The sequence below is a fragment of the Rhinoraja longicauda genome, chromosome 1, assembly GCF_053455715.1.
Source record: "Rhinoraja longicauda isolate Sanriku21f chromosome 1, sRhiLon1.1, whole genome shotgun sequence".
Lineage (NCBI taxonomy): Eukaryota > Metazoa > Chordata > Chondrichthyes > Rajiformes > Arhynchobatidae > Rhinoraja > Rhinoraja longicauda.
The window spans coordinates 12,663,743-12,691,494 of record NC_135953.1 but is presented as its reverse complement, the minus strand read 5'-3'; the positions used below and the strand labels follow the sequence as shown (position 1 = coordinate 12,691,494).

Below are 27,752 nucleotides of genomic sequence, written 5' to 3'. Positions count from 1 at the left end.
TTTTCTTTGCTTTAGATAGATAGAGAGATACAGGATGGAAACAGGCCCTTTGGCCCACTGAGTCCAATGCAACCATCAACCATTGAAAGTACCGTTGAAGCATTAACCATTTACAGCATTTGGGCGCCACAGTGGCGCAGTGTTAGAGTTGCAGCCTCACAGCACCAGAGACCCGGGTTCGATCCTGACTACTGATGCTGTCTGTACGGAGTTTGCATGTTCTCCCTGGGATGGTCAAAGGATGGTCCAAGGATGCTCCAAGGACGGTCACACCAACAATTTGTGTGACTGTATGATGATGTCCCAAATTTTGTGTTCAATTCCTCTCCCAAAGACGGCAAGAGTGTCATCTTCACCACACTGTCCACCTGAGGGACTCACCACTTTCAAGGAACCATGCATCTGTACTCTCAGATCTCTCTGCTCTGAAAAACTTTCCAAGTTCTGCCCTGGTTTGACATACCAAGTGCAACACCTCACACTTGTCTGAGCGTCATGCGCATCCAGCTCAGGCTTGTGAGCTGCACTCCGAGTTGCCGACATTAGGATGCATCATTGAGGAGCAGAGTTCAGGAATGTGTGTCCCCTGATGCAAGTCTTTGAATGTGAGGGAGGAGTAAACATTGCTTTGGCGTGCAGAAGGATCTTGGAGTCCAAGTTTAGTTCACTGAAGGTGGCAGCTCCAGTAGATTGGGTGGTAAAGAAGGCATATGGTATGCTTGTCTTCATTGCCAGGGGCAATGAATATAAGAGTCAGGAAGTTATGATGCAGCTCTATATGTCTTTAGTTAGGCCACATTTGGAGTACTGTTTGCAGTTCTGGTCGCCCCAATACATGAAAGATGTGGAGGCTATGGAGTGGGTGCGGAGGATATTTACCACAATGCTCCTGGATTAGAGGATTTCAACTACAGGGAGAAGTTGGATAGACTTTGATTGTTTTCTCTGGAATGTCAGAGGTTGAAGGGAGACTTGATAAACATATATACAATTATGAGAGACATAGATAAGGAAGACACTCAGAACCTTTGTCCAAGGGTGGAAATGACCAACGCTAGAGTGCATAACTATAAGATGAGAGAGGGTAAAGTTTAATGGAGATGTGCGAACCAAATTTGTTTTACTCAGAGGGTGGTGGAAGCCTTGAATGCACTGGTGGTGATGGAGGCAAATGCTTTAGTGTTGTTTAAGAGGCTTTTGAATAGGCACAATGGTGAATAGAGGGATATTGATCGTCTTCAGGCAGATGAGACCAGTTTAACTTGCCATCATATTCAGCACAGACGTTGCAGGCTGAAGGGCCTGTTCTCGTGCTGTACCGTTCTAAGTTCTATGTGCAACCTCCCGAAGTTGGATCAGAACCTGAAGGTGGGCACTGGACAAGGCAGGGACAAGTGACTGCACACGCCTGATTCTGGAGCGTAAAACAAACTGCTGGAAGAATTCAGTAGGTCATCCGATAAGGCAGAAATAGCATTGACATTTTGTCTTGAGACATTGCATCAGGACTGAGAGCATAAAGCTGAGAAGCAGTAGTGAGACAGGAGGTGGAAAATGATAGGTAACAAATAGACACATAGATAAATAGATGTGTGTTACTTGAAATCGTGAAATTCATTGCTCATACTGCTAGGTTGTTGATTACCCGGGCAGGATATGAGATGAGTTCTTCCAGTTAATTTATAGATGAATAATAGTCTGAAGAAGGGTCTCGACCCTAAACGTCCCCTGTTCATTTTCTCCAGAAATGCTGCCTGACCCGCTGAGTTACTCCAGCTTTTTGTGTCCATCATAGATAACTAGATAGACAGACAGATATGGAGACAGTCAAAACTATCTATGTAATGACAGACAGACAGACAAGCAAGAACCGGGCAAGGTGGGGGACGATGAGCAAATGGAGCCATTTTGAGGGAGGGGAGGGGAAGGGGCGAATTGGGAGTCAGTGGCTAGTGATGATAGATGGAAACAGACAACGAGGGAAAAACAATATGGAGGAAAAAAATGGGAGATGGAGCCAGGTAGGGGAAGGGAGGGCGGAGCTTGAGACAGAGGCTGCAAGGTAACACGCGGAAATACAAGAGGGTTCAGTTGCTGGAATCTGATGTGAGGGAGGCTATCAGCGGAACCAGACAATGGAGGGGTGATGGACCGATGGAACCAGTGGGGGGAAGAGTGAGACGACCCATAGGTTAAATGTGGGGTTGGTCAGAGCGGCGCAGCGGTAGAGTTGCTGCCTTACAGAGCTTGCGGTCAATTAGCCTCCATCGCATCTTGTTCTAATCGCCACAAAACACAATTTTGCACATTGTTCGTGATTTTAACTTTCCTTATGCTTACAGTATTTCCAAGTTTGCAACCCAATGCTTGCTTTCATTGTCATCAACCAATCATCAATTGGGGCGGCACGGTGGCACAGCGGTAGAGTTGCTGTTTTACAGCGTTTTCAGTGCCAGAGACCCGGGTTCGATCCTGACTACGGGCGCCGTCTGTACGGAGTTTGTACGTTCTCCCCATGACCTGCGTGGGTTTTCTCTGAGATCTTCGGTTTCCTCCCACACTCCAAAGACGTACAGATTTGTAGGTTAATTAGCTTAGGTTTGTATACTCAGTAGAAGTGTAAATTGTTCCTAGTGTGTGTAGGCTTGTGTTAATGTGCGGGGATCGCTGGTTGATGTGGCCTGTTTCCGCACTGTATCTCTAAACCAAGATGGAACCAAGTGGAGAAGGGAACAAATACTGGTGACAGAGGGCTGAATGGGAGGTTGTTGACTACCCGGGCAGAATAAGAGGCTTCTGGTTGACTTTTGGCCTCACCTTGGCAATGGAGAAGGCTGAGGACAGATAGGCCGGCGTGCGTTTGGGAAGGGGATTGGCAACTTGGAGGTCATTTCACACGGCCTCAAATCTTATGTTGCAAGGACCTCTTGCCCTTGATCTTATCCAACAAGTTCAAGCTGTTTGCTGATTTGAACAAGGACAGCGTAGATGGGCGGTATGGTGGCGCTGCATGGAGTTGCTGCCTTACAGAGTCAGAGACCTGGGTTCGATCCTGACTACGGGTGCAGCTTGTACGGAGTTTGTACGTTTCTCCCCGTGACAGTGTGGTTTTTCCCTGTGTGCTCTGGTTTCCTCTCACACTCCAAATATGTATGGATTTTTAGGTTATTTTGGCCTCGGTAATAATTGAAAATCGTCGCAAGTGTGCAGGATAGTGCGGGGATTGCTGGTCAGTGCAGGCTCGGTACGCCAAAGTCCTGTTTACGCGCTGTATAAACTAAGAAAGGCAATCCAACCGGAGCCCTTTGGCACAAGTGACCATTTTGGAGCGTGAGTTAAAAGGGCAGTTTTTCTTATTCTATTCGAGATGTCTGGCCAGCTGGACATGTCCCATGGCCTTGCTATTAACAGCACATTACACAGACACAGAAGAATTATGTGCTTGTAACTTCCCCCCATTAATCCATTTGATTTAACCTTTGAGAGATAACTCTTCTTGTCGTACCTATTCCTCTCCCACCTTCTCTGATACTGAAATTTAAATTGTCTTTCTCTCTTTCTCATTGCTGACAAAGGTTGCTGTACCTGAAACATTAACTGTTTCTCTTTCCACAGCTGCTGTCAGATCTGCTGAGTGTCTCCAGTATTTTCTCATTTTATTTCATATTTCCAGCACATGCCGTGTTTTGACGTTCAAATCGCAAACACATCCTTGACTGTTAAATGTTGGTATTTTGGGAGTCATAGTCATAGAGTGATACAGCGTGGAAACAGGCCCTTCAGCCCAACTTGCCCACACCGGCCAACATGTCCCAGCTACACTAGTCCCACCAGCCTGCGTTGATCCATATCCCTCCAAACAGGACTTCAGCATACGGGCGACACGGTGGTGCAGCGGTAGAGTTGCTTCCTTACAGCGCATGCAGCGCCGGAGACTCAGGTTCGATCCTGACTATGGGCGCCGTCTGTACGGAGTTTGTACGTTCTCCCCGTGACCTGCTTGGGTTTTCTCCGAGATCTTCTATTTCCTCCCACACTCCAAAGACGTACAGGTATGTAGGTTAATTGGCTGGGCAAATGTAAAAAAATTGTCCCTAGGGTGTAGGATAGTGTTAATGTGCGGGGATCGCTGGGTGGCGCGGATCCGGTGGGCCGAAGAGCCTGTTTCCGCGCTGTATCTCTAAATCAAAAATCAAACCTGTCTTATCCATGTACCTGTTTAACTGCTCCTTGAACGTTGGGATAGTCCCAGCCTCAACTACCTCCTCTGGCAGCTTGTTCCATACACCCACCACCCTTGTGTGAAAAAATTACCCCTCAGATTCCTATTAAATCCTTTCCCCTTCATCTTAAACCAATGTCCTCTGGTCCTCGATTCCCCTACTCTGGGAAAGAGATTCTATGCGTCTACCCGATCTATTCCTCTCATGATTTTATACACAGATACACTGTAGAAGAGGCACAGATAGGTGGCTTTTAGATACTGCAGGTAGTTTCAAAGTCAAAAGCAATATATCTCATTATTGCATGAAGCATGGAATAAAAGAAGAGAAAGTCTTGTGGGATATCTATGAGGCTACATCTGGAGAGCAGTTTTGTTCTCATTAAATAAGAATTTATTGTCGGAAGTGTGGCAAAATGTACTTGATTTATTCCTGGGATGTGGAGATGCCCTCTGGGAAATTGCTTTATCCCTTGGCTGGAGTTCTGGAATTAGGATAAATGATCTCAGAATAATCCATTCACAATTAAGGATGATACCAGGCAGAATTCCTTCAGAGATTTATGAGTCTTTGGAATTTTTGAACAGAGTGACTGTCATGTTGTACATTCATTGCTGAGGTAAATCTTTCAATTATACCAAATTTTTACATTGTGGGGATTGAGTAAGAAAATGGAGATAAGACCCATGATTTATTCCGTAAAATCAACTCAAACTACCCAAGCATGAATCTATTCCACCGACTTCAATGGCGAATGGCCATTTGGGAATAGAGTTAGTGTCATTGAGGCATAAAGTGTGGAGACAGGCCGTTCGGCCCAACTTGTCCACACCGTCCAACATGTCCCATCCACATTAGTCCCACTTGCCCGCGTTTGCCCCACATCCCTCTAAACCTGTCCTATCCATGTACCTGTCCAAATGTTTTTTAAAAGATGCAATAGTACTTGCCTCAACTACCTCCTTCGACAGCTCGTTCCATACACTCACCACCCGTGTTAGAATCCTCAGATGTATTTCACTTGTTTGAATATATTTTGTTATGTTTGGAAGTTTAAAAACATAATAATTTTACACATATTTACATATGCTTGTTTCTCCAGAGCTTGGGAATGTTTTTCAATATTTTTGTATAACAGCAACATTTAAAGGCATAACTTTTTAATGGCAATTAGCTATGCCATTCCTTTTTATTAGGATAGTTTAGCTGTCTGTGTTGATTTTTATAGCTGTATATAGATTTTTATTCCTCCCATTCCCAGTTGATGATATATTTCAATGATTCAATGATACTTTATAAGAAAATAACTGCAGATGCTGGTACAAATCGAAGGTATTTATTCACAAAATGCTGGAGTAACTCAGCAGGTCAGGCAGCATCTCAGGAGAGAAGGAATGGGTGATGTTTTGAGAAGGGTCTCGACCCGAAACGTCGCCCATTCCTTCTCTCCTGAGACGCTGCCTGACCTGCTGAGTTACTCCAGCATTCAATGATACTTTATGGTCATATGTACCTACATGCAGTGAAATGCTTTGCTTTTGCATACAATCCGGTAAAATGATACACAAAGATTCATCACTTTTCTGGCACCGACAAAGTTTCAAAGGTGTTTTAACACACGTATCTTCGTGATTAGCCCTGCCTTGATGTTGGGCCTCGTTTAAAAGGTTCTGGTTATTTTTCATCCATTTTGCCCCACATTGCAATGCCAATAAAGTATGAAAACAGTTAACATTACGGATGCTGGAATCGATGAGAAAAGCAGAAATACTGGAAGAGCTCTTGTCAGTCAAGCAGTCAAAGATAGACACAAAAAGCTGGAGTAACTCAGACAGCATCTCTGGAGAAAAGGAATAAGTGACGCTTCAGGTCGAGACCCTTCTTCACACAGTCAATTTGGAAGTGGAAAGTGATTCATATTTCTTCAAGTCAGGAACCTTTCCTCAGAACTGGAAGGAGTACAGGTGCGACAGTTTTCAATACAGAACTATGAGGAAAGACCACAGCGAGATTGGTTAATACAGATCAGCTGATAAAAATCATGAGAGCTGACTATGAGCAAGGTATTTTAAGGAAATGTGGTAAGAAGGGACATGAGCTTGATAATAGGAAAAATGGATTGGAGGGTTTTCAGCTTGAGGGAGAGGTTGGATAGTCTTGGATTGTTTTTGCTGGAAGATCAGAGGTTGAGGGGAGACTTATAGACAATGGACAACAGGTGCAAGAGTAGGCCATTCAGCCCTTCGAGCCAGCACCGCCATTCAATGTGATCATTCAATGTATCATTCACACTCAGTACCCCTTCCTGCCCTCTCCCCATATCCCGTGACTCCGCCAACATCGTGAACATGTTTCCTGCCTCTAACGTGTCCAATCCCATAATAATCTTATATGTTTCAATAAGATCTCCTCTCATCCTTCTAAATTCCAGTGTATACAAGCCCAGTCGCTCCAATCTTTCAACAAACGACAGTCCCGCCATTCCGGGAATTAACCTAGTGAACTTGATAGACGTTTTCTAATATTATGAGAGGCATAGATATGGTAGTGTAAGAACATTATTCCCAGGGTGGAAATGTCCAATACTACAGGGCATAGTTATTAGGTGAGAGGGGAAATGTTTAGTTTAGTTTAAGATGAAGAGAGACATAAAATACTGGAGTAACTCAGAGGGACAGGCAGCATTTCTGGATGTGAAGGAATGGGTGACATTTCAAGACAGTTCTTCAGACTGACTCCTACTTCAGAGGAGTAGGAGGCACATAGATAAGGAAGTCTAAAGATAAGGAATTGTTAGGTATGAAAACAGGAAAATGCAGAATATATCATAGTTAGTTGGGAGAAAGTAACAACAAAGAAAACAGAGATAAAATGCAGTTGGAGACAGGAAGACTGGTTGAACTGGGATGGGGGAGGGGATGGAGAGAAAGGGAAAGCAAAGGTTACTTGAAGTTAGAGAAGCCAATGTTCATACCCCTGGGGTGTAAGCAAACTATGAGGTGCTGTTCTTCCAATTTCCACTAGGCCTCACTCTGACAATGGAGGGGTCCTAGGACAGAAAGATCAGTGTGGGAATGGGGGGGGGAGTTAGTGTTGAGCAAACGGGAGATCAGGTAGGTTTAGGCGGACTGAGCGGAGGTGTTCAGCGAAACGATGGCCGAGCCAGCGCTTGATCTCACCGATATAGAAGTCTCCACACCTGGATCAGCGGATACAGTAGATGAGGTCGGAGGAGGTGCAAGTGAACTTCTGCCTCACCTGAAAAAATTGTTGTGGTCCTTGGACAGAGTCGAGGTGGGAGGTTTAGGGCCTGGTGGTGCATCTCCTGCGGTTACTGGGGAAAGTAACTGAGGAGGGGGTGGATTGGGTGGGAAGGGACAAGTTGACCAGGGATTTGCAGAGGGAACGGTCTCTGTGGAAAGCAGAAAGGAGTGGAGATGATAAGATACGGCTAGTGGTGGGATCCCGTTGGAGGTGGCGAAAATGTCAGAGGATTACGTGCTTTATGCGACGGCTGATGGGGTGGAAGGTGAGGATAATGGAGATTCTGTCGTTGTTATGAATGGGGGGAGGAGGAGCAAGAGCGGAGCTGCGGGATATCGAGGAGACCCTAGTGAGGGCCTCATCTATAATGGAAGAGGAGAACCCCCGTTCCCTAAAGAATGAGGACATCTCCGATGACCTGGTTTGGAACACCTCATCTTGGGCGCAGTTGCAGCGTAGATGGAGGAATTGGGAGTAGGGGATAGAGTCTTTACAGGAGGCAGGGTGGGTAGAAGTATAATCTAGATAGCTATGGGAGTCAGTGGGTTTGTAATAGATGTCAGTTGATAGTCTGTCTCCTGTGATGGAGACTGTGAGATCAAGAAACGGTAGGGAGATGTCGGAGATGGTCCACGTGAATTTGAGTGCAGGATGGAAATTAGTCGTAAAGTCAATGAAGTCAGTGAGTTCTGCACGGGTGCTGGAGGTAGCACCGATGCAGTCGTCAATGTAACGGAGATAGAGTTCGGGGATAGGGCCAGTGTACGCCTGGAACAGGGATTGTTCGACGTGCCCTACAAAGAGGCAGGCATAGCTGGAGCCCACGCGAGTGCCCATAGCTACGCCTAGGATTTGGAGGAAGTGGGAGGAGTCGAAGAAGTTGTTGAGGGTGAGGATTAATTCCGCGAGGTGGAGGAGAATATTGGTAAATGGAAATTGGATGGTTCTGCAGTAGAGGAAGAAACAGAGGGATTTAAGATGTGCCCATAGCTACTTGCTATTGAGGGCGTGCAGCGTAGGTTTACTAGGTTAATTCCCGGAATGGCGGGACTGTCATATGTTGAAAGACTGGAGCGACTAGGCTTGTATACACTGGAATTTAGAAGGATGAGAGGAGATCTTATCGAAACGTATAAGATTATTAAGGGGTTGGACACATTAGAGGCAGGAAACATGTTCCCAATGTTGGGGGAGTCCAGAACAAGGGGCCACAGTTTAAGAATAAGGGGTAGGCCATTTAGAAACTGAGATGAGGAAAAACCTTTTTCAGTCAGAGAGTTGTGAATCTGTGGAATTCTCTGCCTCAGAAGGCAGTGGAGGCCAATTCTCTGAATGCATTCAAGAGAGAGCTGGATAGAGCTCTTAAGGATAGCGGAGTCAGGGGGTATGGGGAGAAGGCAGGAACGGGGTACTGATTGAGAATGATCAGCCATGATCACATTGAATGGCGGTGCTGGCTCGAAGGACCGAATGGCCTCCTCCTGCACCTATTGTTTATTGTCTATTGTCTAAGACCTTCCTGGTGGGGGATGGTGGAGTGACTGGACATCCATAGTAAAGATAAGGTATGAAACCTCAATGTTCATTCTAAAAGTAATCCAAACCTAGTCCTAACAATAGACAATAGACAATAAACAATAGGTGCAGGAGTAGGCCATTCAGCCCTTCGAGCCAACACCGCCATTCAATGCGATCATGGCTGATCACTCTCAATCAGTACCCCATTCCTGCCTTCTCCCCATACCCCCTCACTCCGCTATCCTTAAGAGCTCTATCCAGCTCTCTCTTGAAAGCATCCAACGAACTGGCCTCCACTGACTTCTGAGGCAGAGAATAGTAAGATTAAACGAGAACTTACCAGTTTGAAGTTTGATCTGTATTTTATGAGGAGTTACGATGAGGGATTACGTGAAGACCCCGTCCAGCACGCATGCGCGACATTCTTCAAAGCAGCGGTGTGGATTCACAGAAAAAACACAACGATTGAAATAAATATAGTAAAGAAAAAATAAGAACTTAATTACCAGTTGATCTGTATAATAGAGGGTGGGAGCGGAGGGCACGTAATCCCTCATCGTAACTCCTCATAAAATACAGATCAAACTTCAAACTGGTAAGTTCTCGTTTAATCTTACTATTTTATTTCGGAGTCACGTGAGTGACTACGTGAAGACTTCAAAGCTCTGTGATTCCGAACCGTGTACCAGCTCATGCTTCACTCACTGTCTGAAGACCTTAGAGGGAGGAAGTATGTTATCGCGATCAAGAACCTGTTTGTGAACAAAAAAGGTTTATTAATGACAACAAAAAACAGAGAGCTCCCCAGGGCTTAAATTAAATATTATCTGCAGACTCTAAAATTCTGTCTGCAAATGTAGCAGGTTGCGCCAGCGGTTTATTATAAAACCTTTGGAAAGTTCTTTCCGGGGACCATCCTGGTCTGGCCAGAATATGGTCCATAGGCACGTCCATTCGACTAGCCGCCGACGTAGATGCAGCCCTGGTGGAGTGAGATTTGTAAACATTGGTATTGACTCCCGCGGACTTAAGCACCTGCTTGAGCCACCTTGAAATGGTTTGGCTCGTCACCTGACCATGAGGCTTCTTGTGGCTTATCCATAAGGCTTTTTCTCTCCCTCTTAAGTTGTGTGTTGTGTCTATGTAATTGGCGAGATGGGTCTTGGCACACAGCCGTGGGTCAGATGAATATGCCCAGAACTCCATGACTGGAGGCGTGGTACCTGGTCTAGTTTGTTTGACCAGTCCCTGAATATGGAATGTGAAGCAGTCCAATGACTCTGTCATGCTGTCCAGCCTCAGAAGGTGGAGGGAATGTACCCTTTGAGCTGACACTAGTGCCATGAGCATGACTGATTTCAGTGTAAGTTGTTCCAGCGTGAGTGCCCTGGGCGGTGGCCATCCCCTAAGGTACGTCAGCACAATGCTGACATCCCAGATCTGAGTGTACCTTGGTCTGGGGGAGTTAGTGTTAAAAATGCCCCTCATGATTTTGATTACTAGTGGATGGGACCCCAAAGCCAGTTGTCCTGCTGCTGGAACCAAATAAGCTGACAACGCACTCCTGGCTGTATTTATGGCGCTGTAGCTGAGTCCTTCCCGATGTAATCCAACCAGGAACTCCACAACACTGGTGGGTGTTGCTGTAGTGTAGGTAGTTCCTGTTTTGGAGCAATACCGTTCCCATTTTCTTATGTTGGTCAGGTATTGTCTCCTGGTGGACTCCCGGTGGGATGCGGTCATCATGTTGATGGCGTCCTCAGACAGTCCCAGGCCCAGTAGAGGTCTTTTTAGAATCTGCAAGCCAGGAGATTGACTCTGTCATGGCACGGGTGACTAATGCCTGACACTGGGTGGATTAATAATTCCGGACTGCTGGGGAATTCCAACGGTGTTTCGACAGCCATGTCGAGGGCCACTGGGAACCATGGCTGTGTAGGCCACGGAATCCAATTGAATCTTGCGTAATACCCGACTGATGAGGCAGAAGGGAGGAAAAGCATAAAAGAACATTTTCCCCCAATACAGCGTGAATGCATCAACTGCTGCTGCCTCAGGGTCTGGTTCCCAAGCGACATACGTTGGTACCTGGTGATTCAGCCTGGATGCAAATAGATCGATATCTGGTGTGCCATATTGCTTTGTAATTTCGGCAAATACTTTGGGATTTAACATCCATTCGATGTTATCGTTAAATTTGCGTGACCTGGTGTCTGCCACTTTATTTTGCTTACCTGGTAGGTAAGTTGCTGATAACCAAGTATGTCTTTCGACACACCATTGCCAGATTAGGTTGACCAATTTGTCACACGATATCGACTTTATACCACCCATGTGGTTGATATAAGCCACCACCGTGGTATTAAGCCTAATGTTCCTTGTCCACCATTGTAACTCTGGAATGGATTCAGCAGTTAAATACATAGCTCGGTCAAAGTGACCTGAGTTTTGCTTTAGTGCGTGCACTTTTGCTCTTTGTAAATTTTGGTAGTGCAAAGGCCCAAATTGTACAGCTGGAAAAGCTGCTACCATTTTACCAATAACTCTAGCTACCTGCCGTATGGTTGCCTGACGTTTATGCATTAGTTCGTGGCATGATAGTGCCAATTGTGATGCTTTCCCCTTTGGCAGAGTTACAACCATGCGAACAGTATCAATCGTAAATCCAAGATAGTCCATGGTAGTGGACGGTGTAAAATTGGATTTATCTGGATGTATGACAAACCCCAAAGTTTCAAACAAACGTTTGGTGGCTGTTACTGCCAAAATAGCTGTCTCCAAGGTTTTCCCTACTATTAAAATGTCGTCTAAGTACGCCATGACTATATGCTTTTGTTTTCTCAATAATGCCAAGGCGGGTTTTAAGATTTTAGTGAACAACCTTGGAGCGGAGGTTAGTCCATTTGGTAAGGCTTTAAATTGCCATAGCTGTTTCATCCAGATAAATTTTAAGTATTTACGGTGCTCCTTGTGTATGGGTACTGAGTAGTAGGCATCTTTTAAATCAATGCCTGCTAGAAAGTACCCTGTAGAAATCAAAAGTCTGGCGGTTTCAAAAGTTTCCATCTTAAAATGTGTATACTTAACTGACTCGTTTAACGTAGTTAAGTCAATGATGATGCGACATCCACCATCTTTTTTAGTTTTAGTGAAAATATTAGACACAAATTCCAAAGGTTCATGTTTTGTTCTTTCAATGACACCTTTTGCTAGTAGCCTCACAAGTTCAGCTTGACCCTCTTGTTTCTCTTTGACTGAGAGGGTGAATACCCTTTGGGGTATATGCTGAACTGGCGGAATGTTTTCATGAACAAAGTCAATTTTATAGCCATGAATGCAGCTTAGTATGTACTTGTCATTAGTGATGGTTTCCCATGCATCCAAAAACAAGTGCAATCTCCCCCCTGATAGTATAGAGTCCCTACTGCTCATATGCCGAGAGGTACCAGACCCACCTACCTCCATGGTTACTGGTGTTAATTTTTCTTCTGCCTCTTCGCTGGACGATGAGGTGTCTGCTGGGCTGTAGAGGGCTGCTGTTGACATTGATGTTGTTGGGGGTGGCGCATTTTCCATGGGGTCCGCTCTGGGCCCTGGCCTAAAAAAGGCTTACGGGGAATGGTTGCGGTCCCCGAGCTTTCACCAGTCCCATATGGTGGTCTATGACTGGTGGACGCCGTGAGGTACTGCCGCCTGGGTTTGTTAGGTCTGCTCGGTCCCAAACCTGCCCTCACGAGACCAAAGGTCTTGGATTCTTCCTCTAGGTCTTTCACCTTTTTTGGAAGGTCCTTTCCAAAAGCAGATTGGAGGTTCTGAACCCGATGTTTTGCGAAGTCCCGCAAACTTAGGGTTGAGGGCAGGCTTGATGATTTCCTTGGTGCACAGCAGAGCTAATGTATCTTGCTGATTTGTGGAGATGTCCACACCATCAATGGACCGAGCATATAATGTCATCCCTGCAGTCAGGGGTTTAAGGATTTTCTGGAGCTTCAACTCCAGGTTCCTGATGTTCTGCCCCAAATGTCCCCAAATTTGGCTGTTTACAGCTGGTACATTCAATGATGTACAATTTTCTGGGGCTGAATATAGTTTAAGAGCCTCATTGACCACCCGTTCTTGTAGGGGTTTTGAGGACAGGTGGTCAATGCTGGCTGCAAGTTTCGGCTCTAAAGGCCGACCCCCTCGTGGAATGACCACGTAGCGGTTGACCACACCCAGCAGCTCTTCCTGATCCTGTACACTCTGCGTACTCCGGACATCTTCAGCCAACAACCCCTCTTCTTGACCAGCCCAGACCTGGTCGCCAATGCTGCCTTCAAAAGAAGGTGAGGCAATGGCCAGTGCCGTAAAGGGCACTGCGGGAGTGCCTGGGCTCCCTTGGCGAGTCTGCTGCTGCTCTCAGCAGATCTCGCTGGAGCATTTGCTCCATAAGCCGTTCCATTCGGCTTAGGCGGCTGCCAGTGCCGCTCTCTAGCGGTGTGGCATCTTCATTCGAATCGTCGGATACTACCGCCCGGTTCTGGCTGCAGGTACCTCCAGCTCGCTGCTCAGGCTGCACTAGCGGTGCTGGGCTCGGCTCGGTAGTTTGCCGCCTCTTGCTACCCCTCCAAAGAACGTTCCTCAACGGATAACGAACGGGGGCGAGCTGCAAGTTTCTTCCCTCTGGTCTTGTTCATTCATGGAACATAAAACAGACAAGAGAGAAAATACTCACGGCCACGGTAAAACTTACCTGTCGGCCCGACTTTTCAAATTGTAGCGGGAGCACCTTGAACTCCCGTTCGTCGCGCTGCACTGCATGAACGCTAATGTCGCGCATGCGTGCTGGACGGGGTCTTCACGTAGTCACTCACGTGACTCCGAAATAAAATTCCACACCTTCACCACTCTCTGACTGAAAAAGTTCTTCCTCATCTCCGTTCTAAATTGCCTGCTCCTTATTCTTAAACTGTGGCCCCTTGTTCTGGACTCCCCCAACATTGGGAACATGTTTCCTGCCTCTAATGTGTCCAATCCCCTAATTATCTTATATGTTTCAATAAGATCCCCCCTCATCCTTCTAAATTCCAGTCTATACAAGCCTAATTGCTCCAGCCTTTCAACATACGACAGTCCCGCCATTCCGGGAATTAACCTAGTGAACCTACGCTGCACGCCCTCCATAGCAAGAATAACGTCAGCAGTGAACATGGTGTCTAATGAAAAATCCAAACAATGTAACTCAACATAAAAAATGCTTTGAGCGTTTAAATTAATACCAAACGTAAAATTATTTTCGGGTTTTTCCATTACCTAAATTCTAATTTGATAATTTAGAATTCGAAGAGGACTATATCAGCATAACTGGGATCTATTGGGATTAATTTATAACTGCTCAGTTGCCTACATTGCCTGTTATTTTGGTGCAGGTGCTCGTGAATCTAATTTAAACAAGCTAATAGCTCCATTCATTAGTGAACATGGAACATTATGCAGGTAAATTAACACCTTTGCATGGCAATATTTCACAATGTGTTTCAAGATAGGAAGACACTCCCACTTGCCATTTGCTCTTTTAAAAAACATTTGGTTGTTGCTTTCAATGAATTCATGTCAGAATTTTTTTAATATAAATTGTGGGACCAGAGGAAGAAGTGGAACTGCACACCTATGACTTCTCAACGTAACTCTAAGTTCAGAGATACAGTGCGGAAACAGGCCTTTCGGCAGCAACTCTACCGCTGCACCACTGTGCTGCCCATGTCGAAGTGTTTCTGTTACACAGAGCAATATACATTCCACTGCATTTGATATTCAGTCCATAACTAGACCAAGTGGACCTGTTGGGCCCAACCCTATCCTGCATTGGTGCAGCACCCTCTCCTCTCCCCCTTCCCCCTCTCCTCCCCCCCTTCCCCCCCTCTCCTCCACCCCTCCACCCCTTCCCCCCTCCCTCCCCTCCTCTCTCCCCCCTTTAGTCTATAGATGATGATCTAGGTTTGTTGTGCAGTCTCTGAAAGGTGTGTTCAGTCATGGACTGCTGTGGTTAGTGCAGTTCTAAGACACAGACCTCTATTTACTCTCTCCAATTGATATTTTGCAAATGAAAGATTCAAGTTTCTGCTGACGTGATGGGGTTATTGCTAAATCTGCCACTGGCATCTAGCAGGGGGTCACTTAATGCCACACTGAACTCTCATAATGACAGATCGGGCAGCATCTGTGTAGACAGAAACACTTTCCAGCATCCACAGTATCCATATGTCATGTGAATTGTGGTGGCATTTATCACTGAACTACTCGTTGCAAAACTCTTGGCACCCCTGAAATGTCCTCTCCAGACATTCATAAATCCAATGGATCCATCTCCAGATCAGACTCATACACATATGCTCTCACATCCCAGTTCTGCATCTGTGCCCATTCTTAAATGCTTCCTCCATCAATACAGAGGCCTGAAATGCACTGTCCTTTTCACCCACTTTAAACATGAAAAATATACCATTCAGGTTCCCACTGTGCCCTTCCTTGTCTGCTATAGACTGGTTCCAGCAAGATGCAGCACAGACCTCCACAGGAAATCCTTTCTCCCTGTGCTATCAAATTGTAGAACGCCTCCCTCTTCTGTCGTGGCGTAGACTGACTCCATAGCAGTGGTATGAACATTGACTTCTCTAACTTCAGATAGTCCCTGCTTTCCCTCTCCACCTCCTCCCCCTTCCCAGTTCTCCCACTGTCTCCCTGTCTCTGACTACATCCTCTCTGTGTCCCGCCCCCTCCCCTGACATCAGTCCGAAGAAGGGTTTTGACCCGAAACGTCACCCATTCCTTCTCTCCAGAGATGCTGCCTGACCCGCTGAGTTACTCCAACATTTTGTGTCTACCTTCAATGGAAGGGAGTAGTAGGAAAATAACTGCAGATGCTAGTACAAATCGAAGATATCACAAAATGCTGGAGTAACTCAGCAGGTCAGGCAGCATCTAGGAGAGAGGGAATAGGTGACCTTTCGGGTCGAGACCCTTCTTCAGACTGATGTCAGGGGGGAAGGACAATGGAAGGGTAGTTGGTTTGTGTGATGGTCTGGGCTGCGTCCACAATTTGCTGCAATTTCTTCTGGTCTTGGATGGAGCCGATCGTAAACCAAGCTGTGATGCGTACCGATAAAATGATTTTTACTGCTTCATACCCTTGCCTCCTTGCGTCCAACTCAAAAGAGACAACCATCTTAATGATGATGTTGATGATGATGCCTATGACCCTTGGCACAGTGAAAATCTTTGTTTTGCAAACAATCTAGTAAAATCCTACTGCAGAAAAGCACAATCATAGATAAGTACAAACGTCCAATGATTGTAGTGTAATCAGGGGTGCAGTGCTGGGGGAGATCACCGGAGTGCCGCTCCAGCACCTTGGTAAAAAAAAGCCGAAATAAACAGCGGGGAATTTAACAGCGGGGAATTCTATAGATTCAGGATCAGTTCCTGTGGATTGGAGGATAGCAAATGTTATCCCACTTTTTAAGAAAGGAGGGAGAGAGAAAACGGGTAATTATAGACCAGTTAGTCTGACATCAGTGGTGGGGAAGATGCTGGAGTCAATTATAAAAGACGAAATTGCTGAGCATTTGGATAGCAGTAACGGGATCATTCCGAGTCAGCATGGATTTACGAAGGGGAAATCATGCTTGACAAATCTACTGGAATTTTTTGAGGATGTAACTAGGAAAATTGACAGGGGAGAGTCAGTGGATGTGGTGTACCTCGACTTTCAGAAAGCCTTCGACAAGGTCCCACATAGGAGATTAGTGGGCAAAATTAGAGCACATGGTATTGGGGGTAGGGTACTGACATGGATAGAAAATTGGTTGACAGACAGAAAGCAAAGAGTGGGGATAAATGGGTCCCTTTCGGAATGGCAGGCAGTGACCAGTGGGGTACCGCAAGGTTCGGTGCTGGGACCCCAGCTATTTACGATATACATTAATGACTTAGATGAAGGGATTAAAAGTACCATTAGCAAATTTGCAGATGATACTAAGCTGGGGGATAGTGTGAATTGTGAGGAAGATGCAATAAGGCTGCAGGGTGACTTGGACAGGTTGTGTGAGTGGGCGGATACATGGCAGATGCAGTTTAATGTAGATACGTGTGAGGTTATTCACTTTGGAAGTAAGAATAGAAAGGCAGATTATTATCTGAATGGTGTCAAGTGAGGAAGAGGGGATGTTCAACGAGATCTGGGTGTCCTAGTGCATCAGTCACTGAAAGGAAGCATGCAGGTACAGCAGGCAGTGAAGAAAGCCAATGGAATGTTGGCCTTCGTAACAAGAGGAGTTGAGTATAGGAGCAAAGAGGTCCTTCTACAGTTGTACCGGGCCCTGGTGAGACCGCACCTGGAGTACTGTGTGCAGTTTTGGTCTCCAAATTTGAGGAAGGATATTCTTGCTATTGAGGGCGTGCAGCGTAGGTTCACTAGGTTGATTCCCGGAATGGCGGGACTGTCGTATGTTGAAAGGCTGGAGCAATTAGGCTTGTATACACTGGAATTTAGAAGGATGAGGGGGGATCTTATTGAAACATATAAGATAATTAGGGGATTGGACACATTAGAGGCAGGAAACATGTTCCCAATGTTGGAGGAGTCCAGAACAAGGGGCCACAGTTTAAGAATAAGGGGTAGGCCATTTAGAACGGAGATGAGGAAGAACTTTTTCAGTCAGAGAGTGGTGAAGGTGTGGAATTCTCTGCCTCAGAAGGCAGTGGAGGCCAGTTCGTTGGATGCTTTCAAGAGAGAGCTGGATAGAGCTCTTAAGGATAGCGGAATGAGGGGGTATGGGGAGAAGGCAGGAACGGGGTACTGATTGAGAATGATCAGCCATGATCGCATTGAATGGCGGTGCTGTCTCGAAGGGCTGAATGGCCTACTCCTGCACCTATTGTCTTTTGTCTATTGGCACCTAAACAGTTAGCACTGCAACACTGAGTGTAATAGTGGACTTCAATGAGACCGTACACAAACAGTTGCTACGTTTCTGGCGCCCACAAAATTTCAAACTTCTTAAAAGTACAGTCTCATCTTGGTCTTCAAGGCCCATTGCCCTGGCGGCACTGATTCTCTCCTCCATCTGCCGCCATCTTGAAAATGGCCCTTTGTCCAGCATCCATGGTTGGAAGAAGGATGGAATTTAGAAGGATGAGAGGAGATCTTATCGAAACGTATAAGATAATTAAGGGGTTGGATACGTTAGAGGCAGGAAACATGTTCCCAATGTTGGGGGAGTCCAGAACAAGGGGCCACAGTTTAAGAATAAGGGGTAGGCCATTTAGAACTGAGATGAGGAAGAACCTTTTCAGTCAGAGAGTTGTGAATCTGTGGAATTCTCTGCCTCAGAAGGCAGTGGAGGCCAATTCCCTGAATGCATTCAAGAGAGAGCTAGATAGAGCTCTTAAGGATAGCGGAGTCAGGGGGTATGGGGAGAAGGCAGGAACGGGGTACTGGTTGAGAATGATCAGCCATGATCACATTGAATGGTGGTGCTGGCTCGAAGGGCCGAATGGCCTCCTCCTGCACCTATTGTCTATTGTCTATAAGATGTATCACAGGCAGTTGATGTGCATACTGGTATGCCGTGCCCTGTGACAATTGTAGCACTGCGCCCACTTGACCAGGCGTTCTGAAGCTAGATGGCACCCGTGGCATTTCTGGCAAAGCCACCCACGTGACTGGCAGCCTTCGTGTCACTTGTGCCCAGGCAACATCCCACCGAACCCACTAGTAGCATTAATGTGATTCAGCCATGCATCCATTCCCGTTTCTGTGGGCTTCCTCCCTCTATGCTAAATTGCCTCACATTTTTAATTACTGTCTGCATATTGACCGTTATTCCACACATGCCTTCTAGTGTCAAGTTAAGCATATCAAGTAGCTTTGCCTGAAGCTCTCATTTGCCAGTCTGCACATTGAGCAATCCTGCACAGCCTAATCGATAAGGGTCTGGAAACATGCACCATTTGCCAGCCTGACCATGCATTCATGGAATCATAGAGTGATACAGTATAGAAACAGGCCCTTTGGCCCAACTTGCCCACACCGGCCAACAATGTCCCAGCTACACTAGTCCCACTTGTCTGCGCTTGGTCCATATCCCTCCAAACCTGTCCTATCCATGTACCTGTCTAACTGTTTCTTAAACGATGGGATAGTCCCAGCCTCAACTACCTCCTCTGGCAGCTTGTTCCATACACCCACCACCCTTTGTGTGAAAAAGTTACTCCTCAGATTCCTATTAAATCTTTTCCCCTTCACCTTGAACCTATGTCCTCTGGTCCTCGATTCCCCTACTCTGGGCATCAGATTCTGTGCATCTACCCGATCTAGTCCTTTCCTGATTTTGTACACCTCTATAAGATCCCCCCTCATCCTCCTGTGCTCCATAGAATAGAGACCCAGCCTACTCAACCTCTTCCTATAGCTCACACCCTCTAGTCCTGGCAACATCCTCGTAAATCTGTTCTGAACCCTTTCAAGCTGGACAATGTCTTTCGTATAACATGTTCCCAGAACTGAACACAATATTCTAACTAAGGTCTCACCAATGTCTTATACAACTGGAACATGACCTCCCTCTTCTATACTCAATACTCAATCACTTTCCCCAGTTTAGACCTTAGACTTTAGAGATACTGTGAGGAAACAGGCCCTTCGGTCCACCGAATCCGTGCCGACCAGCGATTACCCCGTACACTAACTAGGGGCCATTTTTACAACTTTCCACAGCCAATTAACCTACAAACTTTTACGTCTTTGGAGTGTGGGAGGAAACCGGAGCACCTGGAGAAAACCCACACAGTCACAGGGAGAACTTACAAACTCCGTGCAGGCAGCACCCGCAGTCGGGATCAAACCCAGCTGTAAGGCGGCACCTCTGCTATTCCACAACTATTGCTCTTCTCAAACTTGTAGTTCTTAAAAATCTCTGGTGGCGCCCGATTAATAATGCCCCTTGGCGGTTTTCACTGTCCCTTTATATGAGGCCCTGCTGCAATTCGTGATGCGAGTGATTTCCCCAAGGTATAATCTGTCTCTAATACTATCTCGAGAGTAATATCACATTTCTCTTCTCGAGAATGTCTCTTTTTCTCTGTGCTGTGTCATCCTTTGGGACCTCAACAATCTGACTCACCTTCAACGACATTCCTAATCAGTCAGTACACATGGCTGAGTTTGAGACATATCTCTCTCTGCTTTACAAAACATTCAGTGACTTGGCATCCACAGCCTTCTGTGCCACTGATTCACCACCCTCTGACTAAATAAATTTCTCCTCATCTCATTCCTGTGGTCCTCGACTCTCCCACTAGTGGAATTATCCTCTCCACATCCACTCTGTCCAGGCCTTCTTCCATTCCTTCCACTCGCCCCCAACATCCTAGCCTCCCTCATTCTCCAGCTAATGTGCCTCCTCATTTCCTCCCTTCTGCTGATTGTCACTGGCCTCTTCAGGTCCGTTGCCCAACCGTTGATCAACATCGCCCCTCAACCTTCCCGCACCCACCACCATCTCGTCCCAGCAGCCTGTAACTTGTGGCCTAGCCAAAAACCTCCCATGACTGACGGACTAATACAGCGTGGAAACAAGCCCTTTGACCCATTTTAACAACATTCCTTCCCAGGCCAATGTTATTCCCCCACATTCCCATCAACTCCTCCCACCCTCCACCAATATCCTTACCACTCAGCTACCCACTCGTGACAATTTACAAAGGCCAATTAACCAAGGAGGAAACCTACATGGTCACAGGGAGAATGTGCAAATATTCTATGTTTCTTCATTTCCAAAACGCCCCAGACCATGTTGAATACGTATAACACAGAAGAGTGCTATTTACCCCATCTTGTTTATCACGAGACCTGCCCAATTATTCATAATTTTCTGCTTTTTCTTTGTAAGTTCTTTTTTACTTTCAGACTACAATTTGTTTCCTTTTCAAAAATCCCAATTGAATCAACATCTGTCACCCTTTCAGTTTCAGGCCATGATGTTTATTACCTAGAAACTTAGAATATAAGAGATATAAATTAATCTCAAGCTCTGGTGAAGCCCTGGTGGGATCATTCTTGGGAACAATTCTGTCCGATACATCTTTGGAAGGTGGTAGTGTCATTTGGAGGACGAACAAGCCAGATTTATTATAACACAGTGAACCCTTTTTATAGTGGACCGTAGTGGATGGTTGGGGGTGGGGCAATGCTATCCGTTATTGCTGATTGTCTGCTGCAACTGTGTAAGGGATTATTATTGGATGTACAGTAGTAGAAACAAAGTACTGCAAATGCTGGTTGATACACAGAAGAACTCAAAGTGCTGGTGTAACTCAGCGGTTCAGGCTGCATCTCTGGAGAACTGGATAGGTGTGACCCTTCTTCAGACTGATTCAGTCTGCTGAGTTACTCCAGCGCTTTGTGTCATTTCACCTTAAAACTAAGCGCCAATGCCGCTGGGCTGCACCAGCGAGCCCTCCTTCACCCGAGGTCGGACGGTCTGGTTGACAGCGCTGTTGTTGCGGTCGGGGACATTGTAGCCCCTGGGGGCAGCTCTTTCTATGAGCCACCGACAGACACGCTCGGTCACCATGGGGCCCTCTCCCCTCTCACCAGCTGCCGCTTCTGCCTGTCGGCCATCGCTTTGTCCCCTCCCCGCTCCACTGTCGGCTCACTGGTTCGCAAGTTCATAAGTTACAGCAGAATTCGGCCCATCGAAGTCCACTCCGCCATTCCATCATGGCTGATCTCTGCCTCCGAAACCCATTTTCCTGCCTTCTCCCCATAACCCTTGACACCCATTCTAATCAAACCTCCTTCTCCCCCTGGGTCGCTGACATAGAAAATAGGTGCAGGAGGAGGCCATTTGGCCCTTCGAGCCAGCACCGCCACCATACTCCATTTTGGAAGACGTCGCCAACTGCGGGGGAGAAGGAGGAGGCACGGCTGAATGGACAAAGATGGGAAAAGGGGGAAGGAAGTTTTTATAGAGTGGATGTGGGGAGGATGTCTCCACCAGTGGGAGAGTCTAGGACCAGAGGCCATCACCTCAGAATAAAAGGAAATACCTATAGAAAGGAGATGAGAAGGAATGCCTTCAGTCAGAGGCTGGTGAATCTGTGGAATTATTTGCTGCAGAAAGCTGTGGAGGCCAAGTCAATGGATATTATTAAGGTAGAGATTGACAGATTCTTGATTAGTACAGGTGCCAGAGCTTATGGGGAGAAGGCGAGAGAGTGGGGTTGAGAGGGAAATATAGATCAGCCATGATTGAATGGCGGAGTAGACTGGATGGGCCGAAGGACCTAATTCTGTTCCTAGAACATTTGAACGATGAACGAATGTGACAATAATAAACCTAAAGCTAAACCAACGTGATTACCTCTTAACTGTCCTTGTGACTTTTAATTGTTCCCCTCAGTTCAAGGACAATTATGTTTGGATAATAAATGCTTGCACTTACGGTGATGCCCAAGTCCCATGAATGAATAAATAAAAACAAAATGTATTTATTTGAGTTAGATTGCTCTCTGTATTCTGCCTTCCACAATGAATCATTCATATTTCTCAGCATTAAATTACAAATTTCCATTCCTCTGCCCTTTTTGCTAGTCTACCTGTGTCCTCCTGCGGTTTGTTATGGATTCCTCACCACTTGCAGAATTCTGCAAATTCTCCTGACTTTCAAATTATGCACTTTAGAACCAAGATCAGGTCATTGCTATTTATTATGTGGCGATTCCTTGTACATTAGTTTTGTTGATTGATGACACCAATAGCTGCTTGGTAGGTCCGATAATCTGCCTTTCCAGGGTGTTGTGTACAGCCGGATTCAGAGGTCTTATGTGGGAAGACTTGCTCTCCAAGAACTCACTGCAAAACAGCTTTTTAAGTCATTTCATCTGGCATTTCTGATATTTTTTTGCCTTAGGATGCTTTTGTGATGTGAAATAATATTTGCCATTGTCCGTACGAAACAAAGACACTCCTTAACAGATTTCAATTTCTTATTATCACTGAAATCAGTATTTTTATTCCACTTAAGGTCATAAGTGACAGGAGTAGAATTAGGACATTCAGCCCATCAGGTCTACCCCGCCATTCAATCATGGCTGATCTTTTTAAGTGCAGTGCCAAAACAAAAGCTGTTCAACGAATAATGTCCCACAAATGGCAGGTAATGAATACCACCCATATTATGGTCCCAATGCTGCTTGATGAGGCAGGAGATTAGCTGAGAGAAACACCCTGCCTTGCAACCATGAATGGCTCTTGGCCAGCAGGAAGTTACTTTGCCATTCCATGTGATGGAGGAATATGAGGCCCTGAAGCATTTGTCTCCACGATGCCTCTTTCATACAGTTATGGGTTTAGGTTTATTATTGTCATGTGTACCGAGGAGGTACATTGAAAAGCTTCGTTTTTGCATGTTCTCCAAATATCCTATACACTATACGATAGATGAATCCAATCAAGTTAAACTCAAGTAAAACAGACTGATCAAAGGGGGAGATACAGAGTGCAGGGTACAATTCTCTGCATTGAAGTGCATCAGTTCCACAGACAACATCCAACGTCCACAATGGGGCTGGGGTGAATTGGACTGTACCCTGGCTTATGGAAGGCCCATTCTGAAACCTGATACGAGGGGAAGAAGATGTTCCTGAGTCTGGTGGTGCGCACTTTCAAAGCTTCTCTTCCCCTGCCAGACGGGAGCAGGGAGAAGAAGGAATAACCCAGTTGGGTCTTTGATTATAGGTTGTTTTTCCAAGGCAGTACGCCATGTAGATGGAATCCATGGGTGGAAGTCTGGTCTGTGATGGATTGGGCTACATCTGCAACTTGCTGTAATTTCTTACAGTCTTGGATAGAGACGTTCCCAAACCAAGCTGTGATGCAACCCAACAGTATGCTTTCTGTGGCGGAACTACAATCTGTGGTGCATCTGGATGAGGTGATTACTAGTAAAGCCAGTGTTTAATGCTCTCACGAAAATGGTAATGAGGACTGAGATGAGGAAAGACTATTTTCACTCGGAGCATTGTGAAGCTGTGGAATTCTCTGCCTCAGAAGGCAGTAGAGGCCAATTCTCTGGATGCTTTCAAGAGAGAGTTCGATAGAGCTCTCAATGATAGCAGAGTCAGGGGATATGGGGAGAAGGCAGGAACGGGGTACTGATTGTGCATGATTAGCCATGATCACGGTGAATGGCGGTGCTGGCTCGAAGGGCCGAATGGCCTACTCCTACTCACGTGTGACAATAAATAAAACTAAGCCAACCTTCCTGAAACAAAGCACACTTGGTTTTTTTTTCATTTCTCAAAGAACATTGAGTTACATAGAAACATAGAAAATGGGTGCAGGAGGAAGCCATTTTGAGCCAGCACCGCCATTCATTGTGATCATGGTTGATCATCTACAGTCAGTAACCCGTGCCTGCCTGCTCCCCATATCCCTTGATTCCACGAATTCTGTTTCTCTATCCACGGCTTAATCTACTGAATATTTCCAGTATTGTATGTTCTCATTTTAGAGGCTTTGGAGTCATGCACAGATATTAGTTTTGTGTATCTTTATTTGGCTGTGTGAAAATACATGTAGAGTTTTCAACAACAGACACACATTATGCAACTTAGAATAACTGTATGACAAACTATAACATTTAAAAAAACAGAAACCATATTAGAGATAGAGTCAGTCATAGAATTATATATCATGGAAACAGGCCCTTTCTACTAACTCATCCATGTTGCCAAGTTAATGGATATTTTGAAAGCAGATTCCTCCCGAGATGCTGCCTGACCTGCTGAGTTACTCCAGCATTTTGTAGATAGATTCTTGATTGGTACGGGTGTCAGGAGTTATGGAGAGAAGGCAGGAGAACGGGGTTAGGAGGGAGTGATAGATCAGCCTTGATTGAATGGTGGAGGAGACGTGATGAGCCAAATGGCCTAATTCTGCTCCAGTCACTTATGAACTTGACCAAGTACCTGTCTGATCCAGTCCTATTTGCTTGTGTTCGGCGCATATCCTTTAGAAACCTTTCCTCTCCACCTGCCTCCCTGCTGAAATTCTTCTCCTGGCTCTCTTCCCATCAGTAAAGAATGAATATATTGTAAATAAAAGGGATATTTGAGCTGTTTCGGTGAATAAAACCACAACATTCGAAACAACATTAAATAACACAGCTATTTATTAATGACACTGATTCAAAATAAGTTGTACTGATCATTATTATTATCTCAGGATAATATTGCTTGATTATGAACTGAAGGAATGATGGGCTGGGAGGAGCAGTGGCAACATGCTATGTTTGCCGGTGATGTTCTCTTGCAAAGAGATGCAAAGCATATCTCCTTTTCAGAAGGAATTGGCACAATAATCTAGATCATTTTTAAGAATAAATTCATAATATCAAAATGAAAGGTAAAAATAGAGACACAAGAGACTGCAGATGGTCCAATCTGGAGCAAAAAAAACAAACATACTGGACCCGAAACATACTCGACCCGAAACGTCACCCGTTCCTTCTCTCCTGAGATGCTGCCTGACCTGCTGAGTTACTCCAGCATTTTGTCTCTACCTTCAATTTGAACCAGCATCTGCAGTTATTTTGTTAAACATACTGGAACAACACAGCAGGTCTGTCAGTATCTGAGGAGGCAGAGAGATGGTCAACGTTTTGAATTGAATTGATACCCAGTGCCAGGATCAGCCCCGACGCAGGATCTTAACTCATCTGCCAGCCATCTGCCTCAATAGATATTGCCTGACCCGCTGAGTGTAGTTTAGTTTAGTTTGAGATACAGCGGGGAAACAGGCCCTTCGGCCCACCGTGTCCGTGCCGACCTGCGATCCCCGAATATTAACACTATCCTACACACACCAAGGACAATTTTTACATTTACCAAGCCAATTTAACAACATACCTGTAAATCTTTGGAGTGTGGGAGGAAATCGAAGAACTCGGAGAAAACACGCGGTCCTGGGGAGAATGTACAAACTCTGTACAGACGGCGCCCGTAGTCGGAGGTATCACAAAATGCTGGAGTAACTCAGCAGGTCAGGCAGCATCCAGGAGAGAAGGAATGGGTGAGGTTTCGGGTCGAGACCCTTCTTCAGACTGATGTCAGGGGGGCGGGACAAAGGAAGGATATGGGTGGAGACAGGAAGACAGTGGAAGAACTGGGAAGGGGAGGGGAAGAGAGGGACAGAGGGACTATCTAAAGTTAATGTTCATACCGCTGGGGTGCAAGCTGCCCAAGAGGTATATGAGGTGCCATTCCTCTGGTGGGCCTCGTTATGGCACTGGAGGAGGCCCATGACAGAAAGGTCAGACTGGGAGTGGGAGGAGTAGTTGAAGTGCTCAGCCACCGGGAGATCATGTTGGTTAAGGCGGACTGAGCGAAGGTGTTGAGCGAAACGATCGCCCCATAGTCGGGATCAAACCCGGGTCTCCGGTGCTGCAAGCGCCGTAAGGCAGTAACTCTACCGCTGCCACCGTGACGCCCTTCTGCAGTTTCTATTTTTGAAAAGTAAAAATCATTGGTCATAAGGTCATAAGTGATAGGAGCAGAATTCCGCCCGTCGTCTATTCTGTCATTCAATCATGGCTGATCTATCTCTCCCCTCTAACCCCATTCTCCAGCCTTCTCCTCACAACCCCTGACACCTGTGGTGTCTTACCTCACTCAGCCAAGAGGTAAGTAAGGATTAGAATACATTGCTCTGATACGGCCACAAAATCAGCTGTTAAATCTGGAAATGTATATGCCAGTAATGTGACAAGTATACTATTGCAGCCTCTGTTAAATTACAGAGAGGTGTGGATGTAGCACAACCATGACCCAATCCAACCTCCCTTTGATTGACTCCATCTACTCTTCGCACTGCCTCAGCAAGGCCACCAACATAATCAAAGACCAATACATCCCCTTTCCCTCCCTCTTCTCCCCTCTTCCATTAGACAAGAGGCACAAAGGTTGAAAACCCATACCTCCAGATTGAGAGACAGTTTCCTCCCAGCTGTTATCAGGTAATGAACTAAGTCATAAGGTCATAAGTGATAGAAGCATAATTAAGCCATTTGGCCTGTCAAGTTTACTTCTCCATTCAATCATGGCTAACCTATCTCTCCCTCCTAACCCCATTCTCCTGCCTTCTCCCTATAACCCCTGACACCCGTACTAATCAAGAATCTATCTATCTCTGCCTTAAAAATATCCATTGATGGTCTCCACAGCCTTCTGTGGCAATTGTGCTCTCACCAGCAAGAGAGCGGTTCTGACCTGCCATCTACCTCATTGGAGACCTTCGAACTATCTTAGATTGGAATTTTATCTTGCACCAAACATTATACCCTTTATCCTGTATCTGTACGCTGTGGGCGGCTTGATTGTAATCATATATAATCTTTTCGCTGACTGCAGAGAACGCAACAAAAAGCTTTTAACTGTACCTCGGTACACGTGACAGTAATAAAATAAAACCAAACCAAACTAAGCAACCAAAAAAACCTGACAAGATGAGTAAATGTTTGGCCCTCAGACTATTCGTCAATATTATTCTGATGGTTCTGTTGGAATTGCCATAAAAGAAGAGATTCAAGTAAAATAAATGAGACCACTTTTCTTGGAGACATCCAGATTCTGCAATTAAATGACCTCCAGCAGGAGGACTCATTAGATGAAGCAAAATTAGAAAGCAGTGTGTCAGGCACTTATTGC

General features: G+C 45.7%; 1 protein-coding gene across 5 annotated transcripts in view; it reads left to right on the top strand.

Moving 5' to 3' along the window:
• The window catches only part of ctnna2 (catenin (cadherin-associated protein), alpha 2), a 1,150,825-nt gene that overhangs the window by 900,799 nt on the left and 222,274 nt on the right, over positions 1–27,752 (top strand). The window lies entirely within an intron of this gene.